Source organism: Arachis hypogaea, chromosome 16, assembly GCF_003086295.3.
Source record: "Arachis hypogaea cultivar Tifrunner chromosome 16, arahy.Tifrunner.gnm2.J5K5, whole genome shotgun sequence".
Classification (NCBI taxonomy): Eukaryota; Viridiplantae; Streptophyta; class Magnoliopsida; order Fabales; family Fabaceae; genus Arachis; species Arachis hypogaea.
The window spans coordinates 139,583,453-139,597,748 of NC_092051.1; positions in this window are offsets into that span (position 1 = coordinate 139,583,453).

The following is a 14,296-nucleotide window of genomic DNA, read 5'->3' on the forward strand; positions in this document are numbered from 1 at the left end:
GATGTGATTCTCCATCCAGAAGGACAAAGTAAATCATGCACCAAGTCTCCTGGGAGTAAAACAGGAGGTCGGAGAACCTTTAAGGGACTACATGAAAAGGTTTAACAAAGCGTGCCTGAAGATTCAAGACCTACCCACAGAGACAGTGATTATGGGCCTAGTAAATGGACTTCGAGAAGGTCCCTTATCCCAATCCGTATCGAAAAGGCACCCGACCTCCTTAAGTGATGTACAGGAGAGATCTGAGAAGTACATCAACATGGAGAAAAACGCCAGACTTCGAGAGCCGACCTGGCGACCTGGACACCCTCACTCATCAAAAGAGAAGGAAAGAGAGCCCAAGAAAAAAGAGGAAGTCGGCCCTGAAAGGCCTAGGAGATATCACTCATATACTCCTCTAAGAGTCTCCCTAGTTGATGTATACAGAAAAATTTGCCACACTGAAAGGCTACCACCCCTAAGACCCATCAAAAATAAAAGAGGGGGGGAGTCGCGACGACTACTGTGAGTGCCATAAGATATATGGTCACTCAACAAATGAGTGTTACGACCTTAAAAATGTGATAGAAAAGCTGGCCAGAGAAGGTCGGCTTGATAGATATCTATGGAAAGGTCGGACCATCATGGGAAAAGAAAGCGAGATGACGAGGATCGAAGAGATCCACCACCGCAGACCCCGGAAAGACATGTACACATGATCTCGGGAGGATTTGGTGGAGGCGGCCTCACAAAGTCGTCTCGCAAGAGACACTTGAAGGAAGTTTATCAGGTCGGAGGCGAGGCTCCCGACCTCCCAACCATCTCATTTACCAAAGAAGATGGACAAAGAATCATCCCTGGACATGATGATCCAGTTGTGATAACTATGATCCTTGCAAACGCCCATCTTCATAGTACCCTGGTAGATCAGGGGAGCTCAGCCGACATTCTTTTCAAACCAGCATTCGATAAGCTGGGGTTAGAGGAAATGGAATTAAGAGCTTACCCTGACACCCTATATGGCCTAGGGGATACACCAACAAAACCACTGGGATATATATCCCTTCACACAACTTTTGGAAGAGGGGAAAAATTCAAAACTCTGAGCATCGACTTCATAGTCGTGGATGTGGCTTCGGCTTACAATGCCCTAATCGGCAGAACCACTCTAAACTGACTCGGAGTAGTGGTGTCTACCCCTCACCTTTGCATGAAATTCTCAACAACAGAAGGAATAGCAACCATTAGGGAAGACCATAAATTCGCAAGGAAATGCTACAATGAAAGCCTGAACCTAAGAGGAAAAGGCAAGGAGGTGCACAAAATTGAGCTCGGGGGGGGGGGTCAGAGCCAAGGAAAAGTTGCGACCACAACTCGGGGGAAAAACTGAGGAGGTACAGGTCGGAGAAGAGGAAGGAAAAAACACCAATATAGGAGCCAACCTGAAAGAAGATTTAAAGAAAAAGCTTAAAGCTCCTATAAGAAAATTCCGACCTCTTCGCCTGGAAAGCCTCCGACACGCCAGGGATAGATCCCAAACTCATATCGCACAAACTATCAGTTTATCCCGGTTCACAACCTGTTCAGCAAAGAAGACGGAAGCTCGGACCTGAACGAGCCCAGGTAGTGGAAGAACAAGTCAAAGCCCTCCTAGAAGCTGGGTTCATCAAAGAGGTCAAATATCCAGCATGGCTGGCAAATGTAGTGCTAGTCAAAAAATAAAACGGCAAGTGGAGGATGTGCATCGATTATACCGACCTGAACAAGGCGTGTCCCAAAGACCCATACCCACTTCCAAGCATTGATACCCTAGTAGACTCCAGCTCAGGGTACCAGTACTTGTCGTTTATGGATGCATACTCGGGATACAATCAAATCCAATGTATAAGCCGGATCAAGAAAAAACATCATTCATCACGCCTAGAGCAAATTATTGCTACGTGGTCATGCCTTTTGAATTAAAAAATACTGGAGCCACATATCAAAGGCTAATGAATAAGGTGTTTGCTCTTTACCTTGGGAATTTAATGGAAGTCTATGTGGATGACATGCTAGTAAAAATCAAGGATGAGACCGATCTCTTGACAGACCTCTTGCAAGTCTTCAACACCATAAGGTTGCATGGGATGAGGTTAAATCCCACAAAGTGCACCTTCGCAGTAGAGGCTGGAAAATTTCTAGGATTCATGCTTACACAAAGAGGGATCGAAGCCAATCCTGACAAATGTAAAGCAGTCCTAGAAATGAAAAGCCCAACTTGCTTAAAGGAGGTCCAACAGCTGAACGGCCGACTTGCCTCCCTCTCCAGGTTATTGGCAGGATCAACATTAAGAACCTTGCCACTCTTCTCTCTACTAAGAAAAGAATGCCAGTTCGAATGGATTCCTGAGTGCGAAGAAGCATTCCAGGAATTCAAAAGGTTTTTAAGCCAACCTCCCATTTTGACCTGACCTAAGGTCCGGGAAGAACTCGTCCTGTATTTGTCCATAGCAGACAAAGCTGTAGCATCATCTCTAATACGGGAAGATGAGGTCGGGCAGCATCCTGTATATTTCACCAGTAAAGTTCTACATGGCCCTGAATTAAGGTATAAAAAACTTGAGAAGTTTGCGTATACCTTAATAGTAGCCTCTCGGAGACTACAGCCTTATTTTCAAGCTCATACAATAAAGGTTCAAACGAACCAACCCATGAAGCAAATCCTCCAGAAGACGGATATTGCGGGTAGAATGGTTCAATGGGCAATAGAGCTATCCGAGTTCGACTTAAAGTACGAAACTCGGACGGCAATAAAAGCCCAATGCCTCACCAACTTCGTGGCTGAATATACAGGAGATCAAGAGGAAGCATCCACTACATGGGAGCTATATGTAGATGGATCCTCAAACAAATTCGAAAGCGGTGCAGGCATAATACTAGTCAATCAAAGGGGAACGGAAATAGAAGTTTCCCTCAAATTCGACTTTCCAGCTTCTAACAATCAGGCAGAGTATGAAGCCTTGATTATAGGACTAAAGCTGGCAGAAGAAGTTGGTGCAACCAAGGTAGTCGTATTCAGCGACTCTCAAGTGGTGACCTCCCAAATAAATGGAGAGTATCAGGCTAAAGACCCCAATATGAAGAAGTACTTGGACAAAACCTTGGAGTACCTTGGGTGCTTTGCAGAAACCTAGGTCAAGCATATAACTCAGGATCTCAACAGCAGAGCAGATGCCCTCTCCAAACTAGCAAGTACCAAACTAGGGAAAATAATAGAAGCCTGATCCAAGAAACTCTCCTAGAACCCTCTATGGCAAAAACAAAGGCCAAGCAAGACGTCCTTGAAGTCTCCAGATTAGACATCGGATGGATGAACCCTTTAATCAAATACCTAAAATTTGACATCTTACCCAAAGAGGAAAAAGAGACCAAGAAAATCCGGAGGAAAGCACAAAACTACACTTTAGTGAAAAATATAATCTACAAAGGGGGGGGTATCAACACCCTTATTAAAGTGCGTTTCGACCTCAAGAACGACAGAAGTCTTAGAAGAGGTCCACAATGGTATCTGCGAAAATCATCTCGGAGCAAGGTCCCTGGCTAGGAAAGTCATCCGAGCCGGGTTCTACTGGCCGAATTTGTAGAAAGATGCCACCGAGTTTGTGAAGATGTGCCAGCCATGCCAAATGCATGCAAACTTCCATGTCGCTCCCCCTGAGGAACTCATAAGTATAACTTCTCCATGGCCTTTTGCTAAATGGGGATTGGACCTATTAGGACCCTTTCCTCAAGCACCTGGACAAGTAAAATACTTAATAGTGGTAGTAGACTACTTCATAAAATGGATCGAAGCAGAACCATTGGCCACCATCACCGCCCAGAGAAGTCGAAGATTCCTCTACAAGAATATTATTACAAGGTATGTGGTACCTTACTCTATCACCACTGATAATGGTACTCAATTCACCGACTCTACCTTTAGAAACCTGGTAGCCAGCATAAAGATCAAACATCAGTTCACCTCGGTAGAACATCCACAAGCGAACGGACAAGCCGAGGCAGCCAACAAAGTTATACTGGCCGGGTTAAAGAAAAGGTTGCAAGATGCAAAGGGAGTGGGCTGAAGAACTCCCTTAAGTACTCTGGGCTTATCGGACTACACCTCAGTCTACCACAGGGAAAACACCCTTCCGACTTGCTTATGGCATAGAAGCCATAATACCAGTGGAAATCAATGAGCAAAGTCCAAGGGTGAGCTTCTACAATGAGGTTGGCAACGTACAGGGGCACAAAGAAGAACTTGAGCTGCTCCCTGAAGTCCGAGAACAGGCCCAGATAAGAGAAGCAGCATTGAAACAAAGGATGACAAATAGATATAACACAAAAGTCATTCGAAGAAGATTCACCCCAGACGACTTGGTTTTGATTAGGAATGATATTGGAGTCAACAAATCTGGGGATGGAAAGCTTGCTGCCAATTGAAAAGGATCATACAAAATTAGTGAGGTCTTAGGAAAAGGCTACTATAAGGTGACCGACTTAAACGGAACCGAGCTGCCTAGGTCGTGGCATGCTTGTAATATGAAAAAGGTACTATAGTTAAAAGCAAACTCCATTCTTTGATGTACTCTTTTCCCGACTTCATGATTTTTTCCAAAGAAAGGGTTTTCCTGAAGGGGGTTTTTAACGAGACATCAAAATGGAGACTAAGGGGCAACACTTTGTCAAACCCCTTAGTAGCAAAAAGTACCTTCGTAAATAAATAAAGATTTTTTTCTCCACATCTTTTTATAAATTCCTTTTACAATACTATCATTCTTTCTATGAAACGCACTGACTTAAGCTCGACAAAACGTGAAAATCCCGTGAACCGACCTAGAAGGTCGTTAGGATAAAACGATGAGGTACAAGTCGGTGTAAAGAGATTATAAAAGTAGATTATGATAAACTCGGAAATTTATCGACTCACAAGTCGGCAAAACCGAGAAGAATGGAAATGCATTGCGAAAATAACCTAAGTTACAGAAACTCAATAAAACAAAATTGAGTGCAAGGAATGCAAAAAGGGATAAGAAAATCCATCAAAAATCAAAGGCAGAGGCTGTCCCAAGTCTTTGAAAAAACTCAAAATAACTTAGACAAGAGACAGCTAGCCAAAATATTTTCCAAAGATCAAAAGGGTTTTTAAGCAAAAAAGATCAAATTTAAACAGAAAGCATGCACGCCACAAAGATATCTTAAAACCCTTATCCAAAAAAGGGTATTTTTTAAAGCAAAAAAATATTTTGTTTACGACCACAAGGGGCCAGGAAATGTTAGCAAACCACCGCAAACAAACAGACATATTAAATTGTTTAAAAAAGAGGGCTCACAGACCGGGCCCCAATAACCAAATTTCAAGTAGCAGGAAGATCAATATCACTAGAAGGAAGGTCACCACCACCAAAAGAAGGATCCGCAGGGAGAGAAGTCAGAACAACACCAGGGGAGGACGGAGCAGACTGTTCAGGATCTTGAGGAAGAACCCCAGACGAACTCGGCAGGTCTCCACGAGGAGGGGACTCCACAATCCTCTGCCCCCTCGTCTTTAAGTCGGAGTCAGTCTCAGGTCAGGGAGGAGAGACAATAGCCCTATCAACCACAATCTTGTCAGGGTCCAAAGGAGAAAGATCCAGGTCAGGGGCAATAACCCCGACCTGTTCCTTGAAGATCCTCCACGCCTCCTCGGAACCCTCAGCCATTGAGTCCTCCAGCTCTTGGAAAGCCTCCGGACATACTGTCAACTCTTTCTTTAAGTCAAGGTTCTCTCTCAAAAGCCTAACGTAATTCTGCTCTGCCTTCTCTTTAAGGCACTCCGCCATGGCGCACTGGCCCATCAACTTCTTCTCCCTCTCCTGGAGACGACCCCTTTCCTCCTTCAGCTCGGCGACCTCATCTTTAAACCTCTTCTCTTCCTCCTGATAGAGGAAAATCCTCCCCTCCAATTTCTCAAACTTCTGGGTTGAGCCCAAAGAACTAATGATACGAAAATAAAAGATAAATAAGAAAATAAGGATTCAAACTGAATAAAAAGATACATTGAAATTAAAATAGAAACAAAAAAAGATAAGTTGAAATTGAGTACAAAGAGAATCACTCTACTTTCTACCCAATTTCTTGACGCAACAAGAAAGGGACTCCTCAACCTAACTTGTCAACACCATAATTTGGAAATTGAATCGAAGGGACTCCTCAACCTTCTACTCAATTTCCCGATGTAACAAGAGAGGGACTCCTCAACCTCAATTGTCCACACCATGGTTTCATCACGAAACCAAAAAGGGTTTTCAAACCTCTAAAAATTCTATTCTATGACTACAATAGCTAAGGAGGTATTTATAACCTCTTATTAGGTTAAAACAAAGAAAACCCTAAAGCCTATAAACATAAGGCCCAATCTAGTAATTAAATAAACATAATCAAAATACATTAAATAAAATATTCTAAAAATGTAAACTAAAATATCTTCTAAATAACTCTTGAACTCTTCATATATCACGAACATTTGAAGCACGTATCATTCTCCTCCTCTTCAAAAAAGATTCGTCCTCGAATCTTGTAGGTGGAAAAAAAATAATATATGAAAAGGACAATAATCATAAGGAAGATAATTTTTTTTTGGGGTTTTTTTTCTTTTTTTTTTGTTTTTTTTCACTTTATGCTTCTTCTTTTTTTTTTTTACAATAATGAAACGCAAACGAAAACAAGAACACAAGAACAAAAAGAAAGACGCGACAAACACTGGACTCTTTTTTTTATGATAAAAGAAGAACAAATATAGATTAATAAGAATTAATCTAATACCTGAGCTCTGATACCAAATGATACGAAAATAAAAGATAAATAAGAAAATAAGGATTCAAACTGAATAAAAAGATACATTGAAATTAAAATAGAAACAAAAAAAGATAAGTTAAAATTGAGTACAAAGAGAATCACTCTACTTTCTACCCAATTTCTTGACGCAACAAGAAAGGGACTCCTCAACCTAACTTGTCAGCGCCATAATTTGGAAATTGAATCGAAGGGACTCCTCAGCCTTCTACTCAATTTCCCGATGTAACAAGAGAGGGACTCCTCAACCTCAATTGTCCACACCATGGTTTCATCACGAAACCAAAAAGGGTTTTCAAACCTCTCAAAATTCTATTCTATGACTACAATAGCTAAGGAGGTATTTATAACCTCTTATTAGGTTAAAACAAAGAAAACCCTAAAGTCTATAAACATAAGGCCCAATCTAGTAATTAAATAAACAAAATCAAAATACATTAAATAAAATATTCTAAAAATGTAAACTAAAATATCTTCTAAATAACTCTTGAACTCTTCATATATCACGAACATTTGAAGCACGTATCAACTAAGGGGAGTTTTTTCCAAAATATCGAGGAGCTTTGTGCATACCCTAGCCGCCCGAACACTCCCTTGAACTAAGATATTAAGATGGTTTCAGACGGAACCATCATCCATATTAATTCGGATATGAGGATAGATGTGGTTTTGAACAAACTTGGGGCCATCAAAATTAGCTTTTCCAGAAAAAGAAGAGCCAAACTCTGAAGTCTTGCGCTTCTTCTTCTCGGGTTCAAGAGGGGGTTGGACGGGGGGAGAAAGAGAAGAGGCAGAAGATACCAATATAGGGCGAGAAGAGGTCCCCAGACTGTGAGGGGGAGGAGGAGGAGGAGGAGGAGGAGGCAGAGTACCACCAGCCCTGGCGGCATCAACTCGGGGCTGAGATCTCTTTTTAGCATCTTGGACCTTTTGGTAGGAGCAGATGGAATTCCTCTTCACCATTTCTATAAAAAGAAAAATAAAAGAATCAGTATGCAAGTCGAAAATAAAAGTTCAAAAAGAATTTTATAGTCGGAAGTAGCAAAATCAAGTCGGAGAAAATAAAACAAACAACAAAGTCTACCTATTTGGGCCCGAACAAAACTCGGGGTCCCTTGAAAAAATCTCTTTGTGTCCAGATAAGGGGCCCTTCCCCAAACTTCTCGGAAGAACCCCACAACAGCCTCCTCCACCTCGTCTAAGTCATCCAGGCCATATTTCTGTACAGAAGAGGCCTCTAACCAGTAAAGGAGAAAACGGGGAGAAGAATTTTGGTCCAGAAAAAAAGGGTGGTGACCCTCTACGGCTTGAACTTTAAAGACGAAGTTTTTGAAGTCATGGAAAGATTCATCAAAAAGGGTAAAAACTCTCTGACCTTGAATGGTCCGGAAGGATACCCATTGTTGTTTATTATTTTGCCCACTGAAGGGCTTGGTCATATGAAAAAGAAAGAAAAAAATCTTCAAAGAAGTCGGAAAATCTAATTCATGGCTAACAAGTTGGTAAATTTTCATGAAACCCCAAGAATTGGGGTGAAGCTGGGTAGGAGCAATGCGAGAATGAGACAACACAGATATTTCAAAATCAGAAAAAGGCAGAAGAACCCCTAAACGGGTAAACAGAAAATCGTACATAAAAAAGAAAGGAGGGTCAGTTTCAGTAGCCTTCCCAAAGCAAACCCGATCTTCAGGACCCGGAAAAATCAACTCATACTTCGCCTCATCCTCATCAGAGCCACATATCCTATGGTGAGTACGAAGGTCGGTAATATAATCTGTGTCCACTAAAGGCTCTTTCCCAAGGACTGTAACATCCACCCACTGTGAAAGAGACTCTAAAGAAGACATCTTTTTCTAGTAAAAGGGTGATGAAACCTACAAAGAAAAAGGAAAAGGATCAAAAACAAGGTCTCTAAAGGGCTTAAAGTAAGTTCTACAGTAAACAAAGTCACTAGGCGGCCTACAGTCAAACGCATCGTAAACATTCCCCTAAAACAAAAACATGCAAATAAGAGCATTTCATAAAAGAGGGGAAAAAAAAGAACTGACCTTTACTTTCGGAGAGAATCAGGCGTGACAGCAAGCACTCGAAGAAGGAAGAAGCTTTCTTTCTAACGAAGAGTGTAGGTGAAAAGTTTTTGGAAACGAAACAAAGAAAGAGAGGGAAAGTATTTATAAATACGCTAGGGGCATAATGGTAAATCGATGTGGTCATTAAAGAGATGCACCGTTACTAATGTAACTACTACTCACGTGTAAATACGAAACCCCTAACGGATGCGACGTTTGATTAGACGCGACTGTTGAGAAATTTTGAATCACGTCGGTTCTGAAAAATCACGTCGGTTCCTCACCATGTCGGCTACAAGCCCGAGATAAAATACTTGAATCTAACTCTTAAAGAAAAGTGATTGCACTCGAGTAGGGGCACTGTTCATACCCTGACCCAACACTAAGGCCCAGGTTCAAATAAATGTCCAATCCAAAGGCTGGCCCTCATTCGACACCGACCTTCTCTCAAGAAGTCGGATCTAACCATGACTTACTCTAAGGAAGTCGGAAGTGAAGATTAGCTGGCAGATAACACTTATTCAAATAAATAACTGCCCCCAAAATCTCTCAATCCCCTTCCAGGAGTCATATCTCAACTTCTCAAAGATAAAAGGGACAGTTATCCTCCTTAAAAGGTGGAACTACTCCAACAGTGGTTATTGGATCACCACTATAAATACACTGACACTCCTTAGGTATCTCTAAGTTCCAATATTCTCAAAACTTGCTCAGACCCTTGCTAACTTAAGCATCGGAGTGTTTTTGCAGGTACCACCACCCATTCTTTCTCACACACAAGTCGGACGGAGGCTCCCAGGCGTGAACCTGCTCGAAGGCTTCCTCCATCAGACGATTGGGCCAACCCAACGAATCCAGTCCATTAATCTCCGGTTACCTATCGTAACAATAATAATAATAATAATAATAATAATAATAATAATAATAATAATAATAATAATAATAATAATTTGTCATTGCGTAATTCATAAGAAGAAAAATGAATTTAATGACTCATTTAAAGTATAAACTATACTTTAAAAAAAAGACTGCAACATGCATAAATTATCTATTAAAAATATTAACGATAAAATATTGTTTTGATATTTAATATTTGAATTAAAAACTAAAATGGTTCTTAAGTTTTTTTATTGGTCAAAATCATCCTTATATTTTAAAGAGCAATGCTATATGTCCAGCATAATTTAGGATCAGTTTAGATAGATCTATAAGTAGGGATGGACACAAGTGGGATGAGTGGGAGGCCTCGACTCCCAATTTTTTTTTTAAAAAATAGTAATAAGGTATTTAGTATGATTTAATTTTTTAAAAAATATATTTAATATTTTGTTTAGTATAAATAAAAGTCCAGTTCAACCTAAATATTAATGATCTCTGATTAATATAATATTTTTTAATTAAATAAATTTTTTTAAATTTCATAAAGTAGATTCTTTTTTTTTTTTTGTGACGGTCTTTTTTAATTTGTTTGCTATTAATTCTTTCTGTTTTAAATGCTATAATCGAGAGATATTTTTTAACCATGAATATTGTGAAGAATAATTTAGAAACAAAATAGAAGATGAATTTTTTGTTAATTGTCTTTTAATTACACTGAAAAGAAAATTGTTGAAAGATTTAATACAGATTCTATTATCGATGAATTTTATGATACAAAAAATCCACCACTTTTTTAGTAAAAAGTACACACATATTTTTTATACTTTAAAATATATTCTTGTTAGTAAAAAATAATTGAATTCGAAAGAGGAGAAGGTTATTCGAGTAACCAAGTGAACTTTTGGTAAGAAGTTGGTGTCGAAGCAGGTATTTTAGATATTTTTCATTTTTAAAAGCTGAAGTTGGATACAATCCGTCATGGGTTTGAAGGAGTCTATTAGAAGGGTGAAAGGTTCTGGAAAAGGGAATTTTCTGGCAGATTGGGAGGAGATCAGCAGTGAAGATTTGGGAAGATTGTTGGGTTGGAAGACAATGACTATTGACACTGAGACAGAATCAGGAGCCTAATTTAAGTTTAATTTGGGTCTCTCAACTCATCACTGAGAAAGGTAATTGGAACGAGCCTCTTATAGCCAGCAACTTCACACCAGAAATTACACAGGAAATACTTCAAATAAACATTAAAAAAGAAGATAACTTGATTTGGTACAGAAAAAAAGGGGGTTCTTACTCTGTAAGGTCAGGATATGAGGTATGCTTCAATTTTTTTCACCCGCCACGTTCGAAAGTCTTCCACCAATTTTCGGAGACCAAAATCTATGGAATTCGATTTGGGATCTTGACTGTCCAGCCAAAGTTAACGTCTTTACCTGGAAAGCTCTCCATAATGATTTTCCAGTGAGGCACCGACTGCACGCCCGCATTCAAACTGTCCCTGCGGTATGTCCAAGATGCGAAATGGAGGACGAGACTTTGACCCATTGTTTGCTTACCTGCATTTACTCACGGCAAGTGTGAAATCACATGGGGATCTTGTTTAACAGTCCAAATAGAGTGGATGAAGAGGATAGTTTTGGCAATTGGTGGAGGGAGATGCAGGTAAAGATAAAGCAAGAGAGTTTTAATAAAAAGCAACGAAGTCTTCTTGCGATGGTGCTATGGAGGATTTGGATATTTAGAAACAAATGGCTTTTTGATGGCAAAAGGAGTGAACCGGTTGCTATTTGGGAAGAGGCACAAAACATGAACGAAGAATTTCACCTTAAAACAATTTATTGTTACGTTTCCTTTTTATTTCCTTTTAGGTTATTCTCATGCTTTTTCTTTGGGTTAATACCCACCTTATCCTTGCTAGAGTTCAGACATGAACTAATATTGCTTTATTGCAATTTATTAATAAATTTCATATCTTTGAAAAAAAAGAAGTTGGTGTCGAAGAAGACATATTCGGGGACATTAAGTAAGAGTCCAATCGACTTAGCGAATTGAGGAGGTATTCGACAAAGAAAGTCGAAGACTTTGAAATCGAAAGAATTTCTGAAACCATCACATGATTAGGCAAAAGGGCGGGAACGGTTACCTATATTTTTGCTCACATGGGAGTTTCATTTCAAATTAATCCGTTAAGGATATGGCTATAAATACTAGAATGTTCGAAGTCACAAGGGTTGGAATTTTGCTTCAGAAAACACTCAAGTACACTCATATTCCAGCAACTTTTTGAGTCTGCGTTCGAGTTTTTTTCTGTAGGGTTTCTTCCACTTGTTTTATCTTTCTATTTTCAATTTCTGCAAACTTTACTTTTCTTGCAAATTTATCTTTCCAGCAATATTTAATTTTCTTGTTCAATTTACAATTTCAAGTATTTTTATTTTCGAAGTTTAAAAGTCCTTTGATCTAATCAAAGGTATTTTATTGCTTTATTTAAATTCAATGCAAACCATTTCGATTTCAGTCAATTTTACTTTCAAAATCTTTATCTTTCAGTCCTTCAGTATTTTTCTTTAATTCTTATCTAATTTGAGAAACTTTGATGCACTTCTAGAAAATTGGTACTCGCAAAAAAGAGGAGTAAGTTTCGCTCCCAAACTATTAGAATCGAACCACTATCGATTTGTTAAAAATCGACAAAACAATTCTCCATCGGTATATTTTTGTAATACATTTTATATTATATAATTTTTTGCATATTTTTTTAATATATTATATATATTATTGGCCTCCATAATAATATTTTTGGATCCGTTCCTATTCATAAATATTTTTTTTAACTTTTAACTTATGAAAAGTTATAGTATTAATATTTGGTACAATTTTCAAAATAAAATAATAACTTTCTAAAAAGTTATTTAAGTGTTTACGGAGAAATTTAAAAAAAATAACTTATCTTGTAATAAAAAAAATTATTATTCTTTTTTTAAAATAAGCATTTTTAAGACTAAAAAATTGTATACAAAATAACTTATTTATAAGTTACTTTTAATACAAGTATTTATTGTTTAAATTTTTTTTTAAATAAACTTAATTAAATTATTTATCCAAACTAGACTTTATTATTTTTGACTAATAATTAACCAACAATATTTAAAAATGTTGTCTAAAAATATAATATTAAATTATTAGACTAAAAATATATATTAGACTACTAGCCAAAAATACTAGCTAATATCAATTAAAATTATTAGCCCTCATACATTTTTCTACTTTAAATTGGACGCTATTTTCTTTATTTCCAATAATTTCATAATCTTTTTCTCGCCTTTCTTTCATAACCTTAATTAAATTAGCTTTTTTGAGGTATAATTCACACTTCTAATCCAAATATTATATTTCAAAGACTCTTTTGACTTAGTGTTGGAGTTTCCTTGTAGGCATCCCAATTATTGGAGCCAGCAAATCTGCCCTTTCGGTTACTAACTTTCTTCTCTATCAAATTCTCGACCCAAATAAATCTTATGCTCGAATATTCTATTCAAACCATAGTAATATATACTAGGGAGAAAAAAAAAACTCCAATTTTTAACAACTATATATTGATGAGTTGAATATCATATTATAATGAGTACTCTTATACAATGTTTTTCCATTTGTATATAATCTATGTTTGGACCCTCGATATATCTCTTTTTACTTACTATCTCTCTCCTTTATTTAATATAATTACTAGTGGAAAAAATTAATTAAGTATAACTAGCAAAAAGAAATAATAATATTGTGTCATTTTCTAAATGGAAATTAACATATTTTAGACCAAATGAATTTTAATAATGAAATGTTATTTTGTACTAGAAGAAATAATTCATAAATATTTAACGTTTCCAAAAAATTTTAAAAATACTTTTTTATCAATTTTATTTCTAACATTTGAAATAAATTTTAATTCTACTCATACGCATTAGTTTTGGTTATTAATGATATTTCAATCACTAGTAATTTTGAAACATAAACTAAACTTACAGACAAAAGATAACAAGTTTTTGGGTCTAGTACAATTCTAAACCATTTTAACATATATAATTAAATCTTAGGGTTGAATTTGAATTTATTTTAAATTTTGAAAATTAAATAAATACAAATTAAAAGTTAAAAATAATTTTAAATTTTTTTTGCAAACGTTAAGACTATTTAATAATTTCTCCTGCTATATGAAATGAGCTAAATAAAGAGTTAATAGTCAAAACCGTACTTGAAAGATATCTCGATCTCCATTTTTGTCCCCGAAAGATAAAATTAATCAGATTCTTCCCCGAAAGATACTTTACCTGGTCACGTTCGTCCTTCCGTCATGTCCATAGCTAAGTTGGCAAACGTCCGCTGACGTGGGCCGTTAACTGCCAAGGTGACAAATGCCAAGATGTACCATGTTGTCGCTGATCAGATAAGTCTTGTTTTAGACGTCAAATTAGTCCTTGAAGTGGATAAACCCTAATCCCAAATTCAACGATAAAGATCAGAGC